This window comes from Mastigoproctus giganteus, chromosome 1, assembly GCF_048544385.1.
Source record: "Mastigoproctus giganteus isolate SK-2022 chromosome 1, ASM4854438v1, whole genome shotgun sequence".
Lineage (NCBI taxonomy): Eukaryota > Metazoa > Arthropoda > Arachnida > Uropygi > Thelyphonidae > Mastigoproctus > Mastigoproctus giganteus.
In genome coordinates this window covers 257,916,181-257,923,386 of record NC_143575.1, presented here as the reverse complement: position 1 = coordinate 257,923,386, position 7,206 = coordinate 257,916,181, and positions in this window count along the sequence as shown.

The following is a 7,206-nucleotide window of genomic DNA, read 5'->3' as shown; positions in this document are numbered from 1 at the left end:
GTTTTACAATTGTTGTGAACTTTGGTGTATGCAGAAAATGAACTTGGAGATTTCGAAGCAAGCCACTTGTGATATGCATTATTCTTATCTTGAACAGCCTTAGTACATTTACTGGAAAAGCAAGGTTTAGATGAAGAACAAGATTTTAGGGTGGAGTGTGGAATATTGGCATCAAATGACTTAGTATTAGCATTAGCATTAGTAGAGGCATATGATGCAAGAAAGCAAGCTTATGCAGAATCAGCCGAAAAAAAAAAAAAAACTACTTCCATTTCACCCCTTCGTTCGTTCGAAAAATACCTGTCCAGCTGAGCCTTAAATTTATTTAGTCTATCACTTCCACAACAAGGGATGGAAGTCTGTTCCACCAACCAACTACCCGCTGGCTAAAGGCAAATTTCCGCACATCTGTCTTTCCTCAATCTGAATTTATGCCCTCTCAGGTGATTATTCTGAGCAAGAGGAAGAATCTCGTCAGCATTGAGCATGCTCAAGCCATTCAAGGCTTTATACAATTCTATCAGATCTCCTCACCAGTGCCTAGTCTCCACACACTGTAATTTACAAAACTTAAACCTTTCTTCGTAAGAGCAACCCTTTGTTCCATTCACTAATCTTATTGCCCTTCTCTGTACTCGTTCCAGCAGCTCTACATCTTTCTTCAAATGAGGCCTCCAGACCTGTATACAGTGCTCAAGGTGTGGCCTGACAATTGCCTTATACAAGGGAATAATCACCTCCTTATCCCTGCTAGAAAAATTCCTGTATATCATTGACAAGACACCATGAGCTACTCTTGCAGCACATCTGCACTGCTCAAAGAACTTCATATCTGCCTGCACAATTACCCCCAGGTCCTTTTCATTCTCTACCACTGTCAGTGTAGTACAACAGCGTTGATACGTTGCACTGGGGTTATTGTTTTCCATATGTAGTACTTTACATTTGTCAATGTTTAACTTCATTTGCCACCTCTCAGCCCATCTGCTCAACCTTTCCAGATCCTGTTGCAGCAGCATAGCGTCAGTAGTGTCCTTATCAACCCTGACAACCTTTGTATCGTGTGCAAACTTGGACATTAAGCTTGATATACTATCATCATTATCATTTATAAATACAGAAAACAATAATGGACCCAACACTGACCCCTAAGGGACTCTACTAATAACATTAGTCCACAATGAGCAGTGTCCATTGATTACTACTCTATCTTCTCCCCCTCAACCATCCCTTTATCCATAGCAGCAATTTTCCTCCAATGCTACACTGCTCCAATTTGTGCAGCAGTCTTCCATGTGCAACAGTATCAAACGTCTTTCTAAGATCCAAGTATATAATATCAAAGTTATTCCCTGCATCCATTTCTTTTGTGACCGCATCATAGTATCCAATCAAATTGGTCAGACAAGACCTGCCCTTAACAAAACCATGCTGTGTCCGAGCTATAACTGAAGTCTTGTCTAGATGATGCTGCAGTGCTTCTTTAACCAGTGCCTCCATTAATTTTCCTGGAACAGAAGTTAAACTCACAGGTCTATAATTACTTGTCAGCCTTTGATCCTCCTTTGTGAATTGGGGACACATTTGCACATCTCCAGTCTATGGGTCCCTCCCCCGAGTCCAAAGAAGCTCTCATAATTATGGCTAAGGGTTTGCTTACTTCCTTTGCTGCCTCCTTTAATATAACTGAATAGATTCCATCCACCCCAGGGGGCCTTTTTTATGTTTATCCCCAACAAGTTCTCCTCCACTTTCCTCTCAGTTATTACAAAATCATCTAGCTCACTGCCAGAGTTTACTTCACCTCTGGCATTCTCCTTCCTGAATAACTCCTCACATGTGAATGTAGATGCAAAATACTCGTTTAGTTTGTTAGCCACCTGAGCAGGATCCTCAACCATTGAACCATCAATATCCAGTGGACCAATCTGATTCATCCCTTTCCTTCTAGAGTTTACATAGGTAAAGAACTCTTTTCTGTTTCTCTTTGCATCCTTTGCCAAGGATTTCTCGTAATCTGCCTTTGCCTGCCTAATCTCCTTTGTAACTTGGTTACAGACCAGCTTATATCTATCATAGGCTTCCATGTCACCCATTAATTTATAATGTATCCCCATGCATTTTTCTTCTCTGCCATATGTCTTATTAGTTCATCTGACATCCATTTAGGCCTAAACCTTGAACAATATTTCGTAGCTGGTATGTAAAGCCTAGTAGCTTCCAAGATAAGTTCTTTGAATGCTTCCCATTTTGAATTTGCCGTTGGTAACATCATCAGTTGGTCCCACTGTATAGAATTTAAATAGTGTCTCAGACCATCGTAGTCGCCTTTTGCCTTTAGCCAGCGGGTGGTTGGTTGGTGGAACAGACTTCCATCCCTTGTCGTGGAAGTTGATAGCCTAAATAAGTTTAAGGCTCAGCTGGACAGGTATTTTGAACGAACAGAGGGGTGAAGTAGTGGGTTTTTTTTTTTTTTTTTGGCTGATGCTTCGTAAGCTTGCTTTCTTGCATCAAATGCCTCTACTAATGCTAATGCCTTTACGAAAGCAAAAACCCTTCCCTTTACCCCTGATGGTAGTTACCTCTTTGAGTAAATCCCACTTCAGCACACTGTGATCACTGCCACCTGTGGTTCCTTTATCTGCAGATTTTTAATGCATGAAGAATCACTACTGATAATCAGTTCAAGAGTATTACTCCCTCTAGTTGCCTCCCGAACATGTTGATGTAGCAAACAATCATCGAATAAATCCACAAAAGCCTTGCTAGTGTGTGAGTGACCAACCCACAAATTCCAGTCAGTATCTGGGAAATTAAAATCCCCCATTATAAGACTCTAATTTACTGGCCCACTATTTCCCTGTACAGTTTCTTATTATACTCATCAAAGTCATTAGGCCTATAGCACGCTCCTACTGTCAATTTTGATCTCCCAATGCTTATGTCACACCAAACTGACTTGACACTGCAAGTGTCCAGCGATGTCGACTGGATTTACTTCCTTTGATTTTATGTGTTTCTTAACTAAGAGCATAACCCCTCCTCCCTTCCTATCCTGTCTATCCTTTCTGTACACATTGTACTCCCCAAATTCCAGTTCTGTAATTGCTTCCTTATCAGACATGTGACACCACGTCTCTGATATCCCAATAATATCTGCCTTTGATGTTTTGAGCAATACCTCAAATTTATTTACCAAACTCCTAGCATTTGTGTACATGCAAGTAGACATGCACTTGGTCCTATTCTTAGCACCCTAACACAACCCATGTTTACTTGTACTGCAATGACTCCCAGCAGTCTCTGAAATATCCTGCATCTTGTTTTCGAGGCTGCTTAAAACACTTAAAAGCCGCTTAAAACAATAATCCAACCAAGGTAAGAAATTGCACTGATTATCCTGCATTCTTTTAATGTCAAACAATGCAAGGCTGAGAATGGCCACAAGAAAAAGGCTCCATTGGAGAAGAGACCATCAAGTTGTGATCAGATTTGTCCCAGAGAACTACTCACTTCAACTGCGTATTTGAAAGGGTTGAGAAAAAGATAACTTTTTTTTTATACGTAACTGAATTTTCTCCTAAATATTTGTATGTTCCATTTCTTTCTTGGTGTCTCTCTTTCAGGGTAACTCAATTTTTTTTTTTTTTTTTTGGCTCGTGCAGCATAAGCCTCAGGCTTCCTTCTACCATATGGCTAATAATAATAATCATCTTGTAGAAACAGGGGGAAAAAATTGTAAATTTTTGTATAAAATGAATGACTGGCACATGTTACGTTATTTGCTGTAGAACTGTATTGTTTCAATCTGGCCTGTAATACCATATTTAAAGCATTGTTGTAGGTCTTGTCCTGTACAGCTTTTAATATCTATAGGTAAATCATTTAATTTGTTTAAGATTATATAAGTATTCTGCACTGTGCTATTGTGTAGATAGGAAACCAAACTGACATACCTAATGTCAGTTTGGTTTCCTATATACCTATTATAAAAATTGCTCTGTGACTAACATCTGCATCAATGCAACTATTAGTGAAAATAAATTGCTTCCAGTATTTCAATTTCCTGTTTTATTCACTATCAAATTTATGAACTCATCACAAGCTTTGTGGGAAATACAATTTGTTCTATTAGGTCCACAATTAGCATACATTTCCAAACACTTTAAAAATTTGTGAAATTGCCTAAGATATTCAAAGCATATTAAGCAATTGCCACTACATTCAAAATACGTTGCTGTTGTAATAGCATTTTAGGAGCATCAGCAATTATTGCCCCGTGTATACAGTCTGTAAATTGTGTTCTGTGGTTGAATTTCTGTTTGCTGGAAGAAAAACTATAGAGTTTCTGGGGGAAAATCATGCTACCCTCGGGTCTGAGACCAACTCAGCATGCAAAACAGGCCCATAAAAATTCCTCACGTCATTGCCAGAACTCAAACTCGGGTCTTTTTCCATCTGGTATGGGGTATGACAATTCTACGAACTGTGCTATCCACAAGGTGTTCATAATGTATATTATCATTGCTACCTCAAAATGCAAAACCAAGCTTACTTAACAGTAGCAATAATTCTTTTCAAAAGATCACGCCAGTAATTTATCAGATTGAATTGTTAATTCCACATCAACACTTCCTTTTATTATTATTAGCCATATGGTGAGAGTGAGAGATTTTTCCAATCACTGGGGCCATTTGCCAAATTATTAAATTTGATAATTTACAAATAAAGCAATACACAACCCTTCTGGTGTCAGAACAAAACTTTTAAATTCATGAATATTTCTGTAATATGTTTGACTGCATTCTACATATGCTATTTAAAATTTTCCAATTTTTTTTTTTTTTAAATATTCTTACTATAAACCAAGAGCAATCACTGCTCAATGTATCCTATGTCTAAATCTAATTAAAAATTCATGAGTTACCTCTATTTTTCTTCATAGGATTGCTTCTCTTCCAAACTCTCCTTGTTTACACACAATTCGCAATTTAAAATAATTAAAAACGTATACTATACTTAATCAAATAAATGCATTCAATTTTCCAAGCTCACGAATGCCTCGACATCCCTGGGTTCATAACTAAAGGCCCAATCTGATCCCAGATCCATCAAAAACACCTCACAACTCTAAGAAATTTAATGCATTGTGTCAAAGTATTTAAAAATAAACATCATTAATATACGATAATTAAACTGGTTAATGTGAATTGTCCCCCGATGGTATGTATTACTACAAGATTACTTACTAACCTGCATGCACAAAAAAAGTCCACGAATCCAATAGGAGGAACGGTCTCCAATTGTTAATTGCATTGTTTTTTTATTTTCATGTCTAAGGTTTTACCTATTGTCTTGTGTAATCATGTTGTAAACTCAAAACCTTAGCTTCTTTAAACAAGGCATAGTCCTTGTTTATCGAATGAAATGACAGTTCAGATGCCGCAGCCCTCATTGCCCTAACCGACACATCATGTTGTTTTAAATGGATATTTAAAAAAGGCACCTAGTAGAGAACAGACATACAAAGAATCACAATTACTGCATGGAATATTATAGACTATATCATGTAATTCTATAACTGAAGAGGAAAGTGCAGAGTGCCTTGTCAGTACAGAATGCAGTTTTTGAGTGGGCTCTGCTATTACTTTGAAATCAATTTCAAAGTAATTGAAAAGCCCACTCAAAACTGTCATTGATTTCACTCCAATTTCCTCCTCTCTTAATGACATCAGTCTTTATCATGTCCTGTCATCTCATATACAATAATAATGCATTATATTGTTTCCTGATATTGGATTTTTCTATTTGGTTGCTTCTTTTCCACTTTGATTCATAAAGTATTTTTCTAATTTTGTTCTAGTTGTTTTACTTTATCAACTTTCATTTCATCATTAAATTCAGATTGCCTTAAAAAAAATAAAATGGTATTCCTTTGAATCTTCTGTTCTTAGCAACTCTTGAATCATATCTTCTCTGCATTATTTGAAAAGAAATAGTGCTCTGTACACAAAATATTACTAGTTTTATTATGAAATGGAAAATTTATAAAAAAAAAATTTTAATGTATATAATTTAAATATATAATCCGATAACAAGTCAGTCTTTTTTTTTTTTTTTTGTTTGTTTCAGTTTAGAAAATGTTCTTTCCCCTGTAGCAATTGACACCATAAAGGCTAAAGTGCATGTCAAAAAGCTTGTTTGGAAATATACTTTCAAGGTTTCTTAACAGAAATTTTTGTAAATCTTGCACCAATTGGGTGCTTGCATTGTTCGCTTCCTTCACAGCACTTGTTTCATAAGAAAATTTCCAAGTGCCGTAGTTCTGTGAAGATCAAGTCAGTTTCTTATTGTTGCTATAGTGCATCAACTGGTTGCTCAACTTTATCGAAGGAATTTTCCAAAAGGGTCTATCAGAATGCCGATGGGAGCACAAGTTGTATATGCATTTTCACACAGAGGCTCAAACTGGATACAGCAAGTGCAGCCCCAGACACAGGCAGCAATTCGTCAGATATGCCAAACGGAGTTAGACTTAGTATAATGAATTTATAATTTATTTTAAAATAAGATTACCTGAATAAATTATGAAAGCCTCATTTTATATAAAGCTACCATCTCAGTGATAATTTTTTAATTATCAATAAATACTAAAATTGATTCAAAATATTAGTTAATGTTAATATACAATTTAATTTCATTTTTATGGAATTTAAACATTTTCTGATTTTGATCATTAGGTGTCAAAATTATTAGCTTCTGTTTCCATATCCTTTTAAATTGGAAACTAGTTTTATCAATTACAGGTAGAAACATTTTTCCACAATGAATTTCTTACAATTTAGTCACATTGGAATGAGGATCATCATCAGCAAAAGTTGTGCTGTTTTCAAATTTAACTCTTTGCATAGCCTTGCTGAGACACAATTACTTCTAAACCTATTCCAAGTTTCAGATTAGTTTTCTGAAGTGATAGATTAGTCTTTATGCTCTCTAGTAAATAATTTCACATTTCAATCAAAAAGTTTTGAAGAAAGGTCAATGTCATAAAAGACCCACATCTCAATATTATGCGGTTTGTTTAGGAAGATTTGCATATATATAGTATATTATAATTGTTTATTTGTTATTACCATACTTATTGAAAAGATCAATAAACATCAAGTTGTCTTATGATTTATAGAAATATTCTTTAAGACAAAAATT